The 11,322-nt window shown below is 38.8% G+C and overlaps 1 protein-coding gene across 1 annotated transcript in view; it reads right to left on the reverse strand.

Annotated features, from left to right (window-relative positions):
- Positions 1-6,212: 6,212 nt before the first annotated feature.
- Positions 6,213-11,322, reverse strand: part of zmym2 (zinc finger, MYM-type 2) — a 34,701-nt gene continuing 29,591 nt past the window's right edge. Inside the window, exon 26 of the transcript XR_004658506.1 lies at positions 6,213-6,274. The gene's annotated coding sequence lies outside the window, so the exon portion shown is untranslated. The remainder of the gene's footprint in view (positions 6,275-11,322) is intronic.

Here is an 11,322-nt window from a genome sequence, read left to right on the forward strand (position 1 = left end):
CAATCAGATTGGCCTGAAATGAAAAGAATCTGATCAATTTCCCATCAGCTAAAATGGAAAAGTTCCGAACACCACGTTGTTTCAGTGATCCCCATTATTTGCCTCTGAGATGCAGTTGAGAAGAAGAGTAAAGCAGCAGAAAACTACTCATGTAAAGTACTCAAGTACTAGGGTTGCACCATACAGACTGTGAAGTCTGTGTACGTTATCTCTGGTGCTACCCCGAACTGGCTATGTACTCTGGTAAGAGAGTTTCCTACATAGACAAAATCTGACATTTCAATATTGATTTTGAATATTACGATTTCTATATTCATTTTGATATTATTAAACATATGTAAAATTACAAAAGTAATAGGAACACATTATAACAATGTTCATAGATTCATAACAACATGGTGTACAGTGAGACTTATATATGCTTCCGGCTGGACCACAGGTCAGACGTGAATACAAATTATTCAATCTATCAGACTCAAAATTCTGCCTGCACTGCAATTTTCTTTATAAAGTTGCAACATAGCTACCTGGGAGAAATAAGTGCGGGATGGGACTCGGTTTGTCTAGTTCATTCAGAAGCTTCTGAAAGCCTTTTTTATCCACTGTGTGGATGGCATCATATCTTTGGCCAAATTATTAAGTTATAGCATTGGTGATTTTGGCATGTCTCTTTGAGTTCTTGTTGTACTTTTTGCAAAAACACTTCCTAGCTAGGCTTGTTTGGCTAGCTCTGGCAAATTAACTGCAACAGGTTTTTTTGGGATAGTATCATGCACTCTCGATTCATTCTGTTTTGTTTTCTCTATCTATTTCTTCATTTACACTGTCACTCTGCCACATAGTCAACTGATGGGACGCATCGCTCCACAAAACAATTGCATACTTAATTAAAAATATTGCATACTTTCATTGTAATATTGCACAACTTGATGTCACAGTAACAATATTAAGTCAATAAATCATGCACTTCTATCAAGTACCTCAAAATTGTACTTCAGTACAGTACTTCAGTAAATGTAGGCCTGCAGTTTCCACCACTGTTAAGTTGCAATTTGCATGTGAGGAACGTTGTGACTTTACTTTTTAATTACATTTAATGTGACATTTAGCATTTTAAATATGAGCCTACACAAGATAATGAGTTAAAACTTAGCTTCTCATTTCCTGTGTATGTGAAGATAAAGAATATTTGATTAATAACTTGTGGTTCTAAGCTCAGTTTTGTTTTCATAAATAATTCCCAGTCACATAATCATCACAATATAATTTTGGCAGCATGTTGTTCTTGATAATTTGAACAGCTGACTTCCTGTTTGCTTCCCACATCAGCATCAGGAGAGCTTCTGAGTGTCTTTGGCATTACTTTCTCTGTAGACTCTCTGACCTCTGACCTCCCCACCGCTCACTCCCTTGCTCTGCATTCCAACAGCCAATATCAGAATGTGACGCTGAGCCACCCACACAGCCACAGCCACACACAGAGACACACACACACACACACACACACGCACGCACACGCACACACACACACACACACACTTTTGCATCAGAGATTCAAACATCTATGATAAAGTCTTTAGTGTGCACGCTCTAATAATTTACAACACTGTGCAATACATGATGGAGGTGGGTGAAATTAACAGCTGCTGGGAAAGTATGTGTTGATCTTTGGGCATGGTGGGCAACAACAAAGGAACCGCTAACGGACACTCGTACACACACAAAGAGATATCAGTGGACCGACTGCATGTTAAAGTACACTTTTGGGTCACCGTAAAGGAATACTTTTTTTTTTTACATTACTTTTTGGGAAATTTTGTTTCTTTTAGAAAAGATCTAATGTCGAGTACGCCAATATGGCAAAAGTGATTAGCCTATTTTAGATATAAAACCTTAAAGAAAGTGAACATGATTATCTCGTGCTTTTAAGAAAACAATCTAAGGCTAGCAAAATTATGCTATCGAAGTACTTACTACTAACGTTGCGTTTTTAGGAAGATGAATATCTCGTTCTCTGCAGGATTCTAACTGGTATTCAAATTTAAAAAAATCCCCATGTCCCTTTAGGTGCTCTGTTTAAACACCTCTAAAGCAGACCGCTTTACATTGTATTTTCTATTGCCATGTATTTCTGAGCTGTAAAATCAAAACAATGAGCTAAAACAGGCTAACAAGCTCAGAAAAGCTGGTGTTTGGGGAGTTGGTCTCCCTGATTGTGGTACTAAATGTATTTTCAGGCTTTCGTATAAAATTGTATTTGATATATATGGTATATTGATTACAGCAGGTTTAAATTACGCTCTTTGAGTCTTGTTCGCTGTCTAAATGCTGAGCAAGTCAGTAATTTTCCTTCAGCGTCAATCAACAACCATTGCAGGATGTGATATCCTTTCTCAAATCAAAACAGTTATGTTATCATACTTTGAACAGTTCAATAGTCTCAAGTAAAATTGTATTTGTTTTTATCCTAGACTGTATTGAAAAAAACTACCCAGATGAACAGTAACTAAATGTCTACATAATATGTTAGATAATGAGATAAAACAGCATAAGGCTTTGGAAGGATAACTTGGCATTGGATATTTGGCATTGAGTCCAACAACAGAGGATAGTACATGAGTGCTGGGCTCTTGGGTCCAGTGGCTGCAGAGTGATGGGAGATAGTTGATCTGTTGGCACCCCTGATGGAGGCCTCAGTCTGTCACTCATTCAGTAGCCTTGTTTCCACTGCAGGGCCAAACAGAGCTCAATGCTTTTCAGGGACATTTTTAGGGTAATTTTCTTTAATATTGGCAGTTTTTATTTATTGAAACTTTTTTTCAAACTAAAAGACAATTTTTTGTCCAGCACCTTATGGCTGGTCATTTGAACTTGATGTTTTTGGGAGGGCGACACACTGGTCTGGTTAGAAAGCTTACTGATGGTGAGGTCAAAAAGTCCGGAGGTCACAAAGTGGTGTGGATCTGTCACTGCCAGTAGTGACGTTCGTCTTTGCGGTTATTTAATAAACACCACTCAATGGAAATTAATCTGATGTAAAATACTATATTTTGAGATTTCAATCCCCCCCACCCCCCCAGATCAAAGCATTAGACTCATTTCAAATAGTAACTTAAATTGTTACACTGTGTTCACGTCTGAAACCTGTTCTTTGGGTTTAACAGCATTGCATTCACTTATTAAATACAACTACAAAATCTGCAGCTTTTCCTGGCGAGATTTTCGTTTAAAATTTCAATTTGAAAACAGAAAGTCTTCAGAAATTCTGGGTTTGGTGTTGGGTTCTTACAGATTAAATTTAGAATAAAATTTGTTATGGAAATTACTTCATCCCTTAAGACGTGTCTACATTTACCTTTTGTGAATCTCCATAAATTCATCACAAATTCATCATAAAGGCTTAGCAGTTGAAAAAAACAACAACTATATAACATGTCGACTTATTAATCAAGTAAAGACATTAAGTCACATGATAGTGGTTTCGGTGGTGTTTTTTCTTCATTTTGAATCCTGGGGGCCCTGTAAAGCCCCACTTGGCCCTGTGGTGGAAAAGCAACTACTACAGAAAGAGACAGTCTGCTCACTGAGTCACCAGTCTTCAGCTCAGAGCAGACAGGAGACTATATTTAGCCTTTAATCACCTAACAAATTCACACTCAGCCCTCAGCACAAATACCTCAGGCCCTCTTTATGTATTTCAGGAGTGTGATGAATTTGTTTCTAGGGGGCCTGACCACCAGCTCATGGAAAGATGTTGGTTTGTTTGGCAGGAACCTTTCTAGTAGTTTGGTACCAGACTGTTAAACTTTGGATGGCATTTTTTTAGAATTCAGATCATGCAACCTCAAATATCCTTGCAAAAATGATTAATAATAGTCAGAATGATAAAAAACAATTTTGAAATTATCAATAAAAAACTAAAATTCCTTTTTTCTAAATTGCAAAGAAAGCTTTGACTTTGTTTGGGTTTTTTTTAGAGAGAGAACTTGGGCTTTTCCTTTCATCAGAGTCCAGTGCCATGGCAAGGATTTCATAAACACTGAGGTCATGCAGCAATTCTAACCTCCTTAGTATGTTTTTAGCCACCAAAAGAAATTAAACTTTCTGCCAGTTCAATCAAATTAAAATTATTTTCCCTGCGTGATGATGTTAACACTGTTTCAAAACCTGACAGCTAGCTAGATTATCTGTCCAATCTGAGTATTCTGTTGGTAAAAACATACAATAGTGAGTAAAAGACGCCTCCATGTGCAAAATAATAATGAATAAATAAACAAGTGTTGCCGTCACCATGCTCTCAGCACTTTACAGTGTCATGGAGAGAGTAATAACAACCCATTGGTGATTCAGGAGATAACAGCCTCCGGTTAAGTGTTGTAGCAGAACCTGGCTGACTTAGTTTTAATACTTTTCAGGCTTTAAAAAAGGGGAGGAACTAAAAAAGAATGGACAGAGAGGAGAGAGGAGTCTTTAAGAAGCTTATGTCCCGTTTACCTGTAGACAAATGGTACAAATTTCCACAGGGGATCGTAGCTGGCCTGTGATCTTTGATCTTTTTAAACGACTTTAAATGATGAAAACAGACAAAGTTTATCATTTAAGAATGTAACTCTTTCTAAATTCATTAAAAAAAAAAAAAATAGATTCATTACAAGAGTACATGAGCTCAATGACCACAAAGTTAACTACTGTTGTGTTAAAAAGTGACTTGTGAACTTCAAAAATCTCAGCCGCTAATCAAATAAATCGTTAAATGTTTTATTATTTGGTGTCGCGGCACACAAAAACTCCTTTGAAAGGTTTTTGTTTGTCCACAACTTGAAAAAAAGCCTAAAAAGTCCAAATAACTAAAAGAAATCATCTAATCTAGTCAAAAACACATTTACTTGATTTATTCAAATTATTACTTTTAATTTATTAATCCCGTGATTATATACACCGTATGCGTGTTAATAGTATGAATGATGTAATGTTGCAGCATTTGTACAGTGTGCGGTCATGTGAGGGGTGGCTTGTTTTGACTTGTGTTAATAGAGAGTGGAGAGGGGGCATCACGGGGAGAAAGAGCATTATGAGAGAATTATGTAAGGTGAGGTCAGCTCTGTGGGGACACCTACAGGTGACGCAAGGGTATGGACACAGTGCCCACAATGCACCTGGCTGGCTTCACCTGAATGCATCGAGGTACATTCATAAAAAGGTGCTCAACTAAAGGTCTCAAACTGAAAATAAATCAAATTTAATGACATCTCCACCTATCTTTCCAGAGGTCAACTAAAGCACAAATGCAAATTTACAAAAATGTGAAAAGAGGCAGCATCTCCTCACTTTACTCTAAACCCCACCGACCTTACATGACCCAAGCTCACTCACCACAGAGCTGCAAATGGATTGCCCTCAGTTTACATGTTTCGATGTTTACTCCTTGCTTTCATGTGGCGCAGTGGATATGACACATGCCTTAGGAGTGGCAGATGCAATTTTAAGTCGCTTTGGATAAAAGCGTCAGTTAAATAACATGTAATAATGTAATGTAACACAAGTCAATGTTGCAGTAAAACTAACTCAATTTAGTTATTTTAGAACTCTGGAAAAAGACTGAATATAGGAAACCCATCACATTTAGGTTTCAACTATTTTTTCATGATAGCGTCAACAAAGTTCTTGCACACCATTTGCAGCAACATAGTATATTACATTTATTTCCTGTTATCATAGGACAGTAGTTTGTACATCCTGTGAATCCTAGGTGTGTGCGTGTGTGTATGTTGATGTGTCAGCCAGTGGGCGTATTGAAAATAGAGTTTGGTGACTGTGCTGAAGGGATTGCCGCACTCACCGCTTTGCTGTGGCTTACCAGATAGGGTCAGACCGTCCTAATTTTAACTTATTTCAAGCCCCCCATTCTTCCTCACCACCAGTCAGAGCCAAGGTTAAAGTGTGTGTTTGTGTGTGTGTGTGTGTGTGTGTGTGTGTGTGTGTGTGTGTGTGTGGGGAGGGGGGGGGGCTGTCTGCAAAGATTAAAGCATTCAAAATGAGGGAAATTATTTGTGTTGCACTTTAACCCACATCCTGGCTGTCCCAGCTAAACCTTTTCCCGTCCTTCAGCCGGTCCTGCGCCGTTGAGGCACACAAACTGAGAAATGCAGTTGTCATCCATTCCTGCCCTCTTGTCCTCTGTGCAGCTGTACACTGCATCAGCAGACACATCGACATTCTCACACACACACACACACACACACACACAAACACACACACACACACACACACACACGCATACATCACGCACACACGGTTGCTCTTCCCTCCTAGTCGTTGTTGTTTTATCATTAAACAACATTAGTTCATATCATGTGATTCAAAAAGGATTCATTGCACATTAGAGGCCTTAATCGCCACCTATAGTCTACCCCCTGGGCCTCGCCCACATGACCCTGCTGACCACGGCGCTTTCTTTATGCCCCCTGAAAGAGCTGGGGATTGAGCCCAAACAAAAAAAAAAACACGAAGGTGAAAAAATGTTTTTACATCCACCCAGCTCCCTCGCGGGCCTGGCTGTGAGGGTACACAGGGCCGTTTTAGCTTTAGATCAATGGGACAAGTTACTGGAGTCTGGCCAACTCTGACAAATAGCACAGAATGAAAAAAGCTTGCCTCTTCAAAAAATTGGGTTTTGTCACCATGTTTTGTACCTCTACTGTTTCACCTCAACCAAAAAAAAATGTGAGGTGAACTAGAGGGAATGTTTTCTTCCCTTAAAGCCTCCAAAAGGATTTAGTTTTCATGAAATGCTTCTTCTGTGTGTGTAGGGTGACAGGGCGAGGCTGGGGGTTGGGAGGAGGAGGAGTGTGCAGAGGCTTATGGGAGGAGAGAGGAGGCCGCCGCACGTCAGCCGGCTGCAGATGAACCTATTGTCAGATGTGGGTCCTGACACAGAAGCTGAACAAAGCAGCAGCTCGTCCTTCGGCTAAAGATGGGTATTAGTTTAACAACACGGCTGGTGGTGATGATGGCTGATCAACCAGGAACTCGGGAATACTACAATCCCACAAGGGGGGTGGGGGGGTACAGCAAGGGCGTAGCTCCCCCCATTGGGAGAGAGAGGTCATTGCTCTTTTTAGCTCAGCTTCAGCTTCTTTTCTGGTCGTTCCCATATTTTGTCTTCTGTAAAATGTCTTTCATTACAGGAAAAAGATGGGGACATTCTGTGATTTACTCATTGTCAACAAATCCCATAAAAAGACCAAATCCATAAATTAATTTGAGTATCAACGAGTATAAGTTTTCCTTTGCATCACAGAGCTCCTTGATGTCCAAAAACTACTAAAAACACTGGGCGACATGTTCCCTCATTATCATATCCACACAATGTAGTTTATTTCGACTCCCACATGCACCGTCCTGCTGCTCCAAATACTCACAAAAGCAACAAATATTTATTAATCTGCTGAAAATAGTCCCCAACTGTTTAGTCCTGTCTGAGTAAGATTTTCCAAGAACTACACTCACCCGCTGCCTTAGGAAAATACTGCCTAGCCTATTTCTAAATACAATAAAAGAAACTATATATTTGTGAGTCATTTTAAAGCTGAATGTCTTCAGCAGGAAACAATGGGCTTGGAGCTACAGACAGCATGGAGAAGCTGGAAAGCATTGAGAGAAGGACTAATGCATTGTTTGTTCTGATCAGGAGACTTTGCAAACAGAACAAAGTAGAACAACAACAACATTATCAGTTATGAGTTCAGTCATCAGTCAAATTAGTCACGAGTGAGCTGTGTAATTCTAACTTCATAAACAAAGCGGAATTACAGTAGCCCTACCTAAAATGAACATTTGTATTTGTACATTTCTGTCACAGTGCAATCTCTCTACAATGTATGCAGAAAATGGCTCATATCTTTTTGATCTGGTTATTTTTATTGAATTAGAAAAGATAGAAATATTCAAGTGGTCACTTTAGGGACCTTCAGGAATATGTCATGGCCAGTGGTAAAAGAAATATTTAAATAATTGAGTTAAGTAAAGTAGCAATAGCACAATATAGAAATACGCAAGTAACACTTCTTTTAGTGAAATTACAAAGGTGTTATCAGCCAAATTTACTCAAAGTATCAAAAGTAAGTATTTGCGAGTATTAAACTACTGGACTTTGTTGGTGCATTAACATGTGAACTGTACATTATTGTTATAGCTGGTCAAGGTGAAGCTAATTTGCTTGTCCAACTTTCTTTATTGCATTTCACAACTTGATACACATCAATCATTAGTACAATGAAAACACAGTAGTTATATAGAAAAAAAAAGAAGTACAAGCTGATTTCTCCCAGAACCCAACCCACCCCAAACGCACCCCGTCCAGGTCCAAACACAAGACAAACAGCCTGCTGGGATCTAGTCCCTGTAGCAGTTTCTAGCAACACGACATGCACACACCTCCATTCACACACATTCAAAAGGAAACAGGAAAAGAAATAAAGAAAAAATAATAATACTGATACTGAGTAAATAAATGAATATGTACTTAAGAATACATAGGTGAAGCTAATTTGAAACACTTTTGCATTGTAAAATCTTTAACAGAGCATAGTATTAACAGAACTCATGTTTTGGTTGTGAAATCTTGATCTGAAAAGTAATTAAAGCTGTCAGATAACTGTAGTGAATGTATAAAGTACCATAAAATGGAAATACTTATGTAAAGTGCAATTAACTCACAACTGTACTCAAGTATGGTACTTAATAAATGTATTTAGTTACATGCCACCAGTGTTCATAGTCTTCTGGGACTCTGCTGTACTTACTTTGAGACCACTCAGCTCCTCACAGGCTCTTTAACCTTTCCACTCGGCTTCCTGTCTCTTGACCCTGACCCCCGCCTGTTCCACTGACCCTGGGGTGTTGACAGGCCGTGCCTCCTCCTCCTGCCCCGTTGTCCGTTATCTCCCAGATAACACTCCCTGCCTCAGTGTCATGTCCGCCTGGCACCTTATAAAGAAGAAGAAAAAGAACATATAGAGGGAAATGATAGTGAGTACAGTCAGAACACAGCGAAGAGGCCCCCCATGTTGTGCCAACGTTAACACGTTGTAGTAACTTTCATCTGAACTTTGTTGGGAGAATTTTTCTATAATCTTAGGGTTTTACCTAAGATTATCACAAGGTCATGATCCACGACCATGATTGTTCCTTTAACGCCTGCCTTTATACAAAGTTTGACATTCTATTTAAAAAAAATAACAGAAGTAATAATGGGTCGACAATTATTTAGATTGACATATTCAATATACATGTATGAAATTACGAATGACATACTGCTTTGCCTCGTGCCATGAGTGATGATGTTACACGGACCAAAAGTGTTTGGACACCCATGCACAAAAAGTAGTACTTTATAAGTCAAAGTAGTAATGTCAGACTGTAGACATATTCTGTTCCAAAAAAAAGTTGTGTATTCAAAACTTTACATACTTAAACTTACTATAATCAAATTATAATTTAAGTAACAAATAAAAGTATTCATTATACAGAATGGCTTAATTCAGAATCATTTGAATATTATTGATTACAACTGTTGATTTATGTATGAATACATTAATGTGATAGGTAGCTTGTGAATTTAGGCCCAGGCATGTATAAGCCAGAGGGTCAAAGTTCAGGAGCTCTAAAACACAACGTTGTGAAGTACTAAAACAGTATTTTCCCGGTGTATGCATAGTGCTTGCAAAAGCACATCTTGTTAAAGGCAGCTGCACTACATACGAAAAGTAAAAAGAACATGTCTGTGATTGGCAGCCTTACTTTCCACGACCTTCCTGTTTCAAGATGACAACGCCATCATGCACAAAGCCAGCTCCATAAATCTTTCTCAGTTTGGTGTGGACGAACTTGACAGTCCTGCACAGAGACTTGACCTCAACCCTAATCCAACCCCTTTGAGATTAACTGGACTGCAGCAAGGTTCTAGTGGAAAGCCTGAAACAAAAAGAGTGAAGGATGTTAAAGCAGCAAGTTAATGTCCGTAGTTCTGGAATGAGATGTCCTAATGGGTACAATGTTTGGGTGTCCATATATTTGTGGACGTGTAGTGTGCATTAAAAAATCCCAACCGATCTTTTTCTCCAGCCATTCTATGTTCTGAGGTTGTGATTTGTGGCTTTCTGCTGTTGAATAAAACAATGCAGTGAAGGGAATTTTGTTTAGAAAATGTCATTTAAATAAAACTCAGCAGAAATGTTTTAGCCATAACAATGTCCTGGTTACTCTGGATAAATCTAAGACATCCAAGACAACCATTGTCACTGAAACTACTCTCTGATAAAGTCCCACATTTGTTTTTAATGCTTTGACTTACCTCCATTATATTGGGCTAGCAGCACAGGTTTAGGGGCAATCTCAAAATCTCAGCACATTAAAGTCAAACTTCCCAGTTCTATCCCACTAGGGACAGGTAAGAAAAGACATGCTTTTTGGTAAAGCAACCCTTTAAAGTCTACATTATTTTTTTTTCGCCATGGCCTATCAATGACATAAAAGGAGTCTGGTTAGAAAATGAAATCATTTATTTAACATGACCGTATCAGCAGATCAGCCCACACACATAGCATCAGCCTCACAATCACTCACTTTCAGTATATACAGATAGGCACATTCACATCCGGCATTGAAGCCAGCCACAGCGTCTAGGTAGGTCCAAATCTGTGGGAGGTTTGGTTACTGCCTTCAGGGTCCAGCAGGAAAAAAAATTGGCCAAGTTAACCAGTGTTCTCTGATCCGGAGTCAGTTTTTTTAACTTCCAAAGTCAAAGGTTAAAAAGGTTTGGGGATGGTGACACTGATCTGGTGCTAGAAATCCAGACCACTGTTCACCCTCTATATCCCCAAAACCTTTGTTCCTGAACTGTTACACTGCTAGACCGTTAAATGCACAGACAAGTGTACAAAATAACAGAACATCTGCTCAAGACAAAATAAACACCCTGAAAGGCTTCGTTCCATGGCCTCGTTAATAGGTTTAATCCACTTCAGCTGGAAGAAATCTAAGTTTAATCAGTGAGAACTGAAAGACATTGTGGTCATGGTGGGTCAAACTCAACAACTGGAGTGTGTTCCTTATATCTTTATCACAGGTTTTAAAAAGGTACATTTTGTTTAGGTGTAAGTTTCAGCCAGCTTTATGGAGTATTCTCCCTATTTAAATGAAAGTTAAGTGACCAAGGAAGAAGTAGAACAAAGAAAAGTCTCAAATAAAGTTCACTTGATGTTAAACTTGACACTTTCTCCAATTTATTTAAACGTTTAGAAAGCAAAGTCAAATAAAACA

The sequence above is a fragment of the Etheostoma cragini genome, chromosome 11 (genome assembly GCF_013103735.1).
Source record: "Etheostoma cragini isolate CJK2018 chromosome 11, CSU_Ecrag_1.0, whole genome shotgun sequence".
Taxonomy (NCBI): domain Eukaryota; kingdom Metazoa; phylum Chordata; class Actinopteri; order Perciformes; family Percidae; genus Etheostoma; species Etheostoma cragini.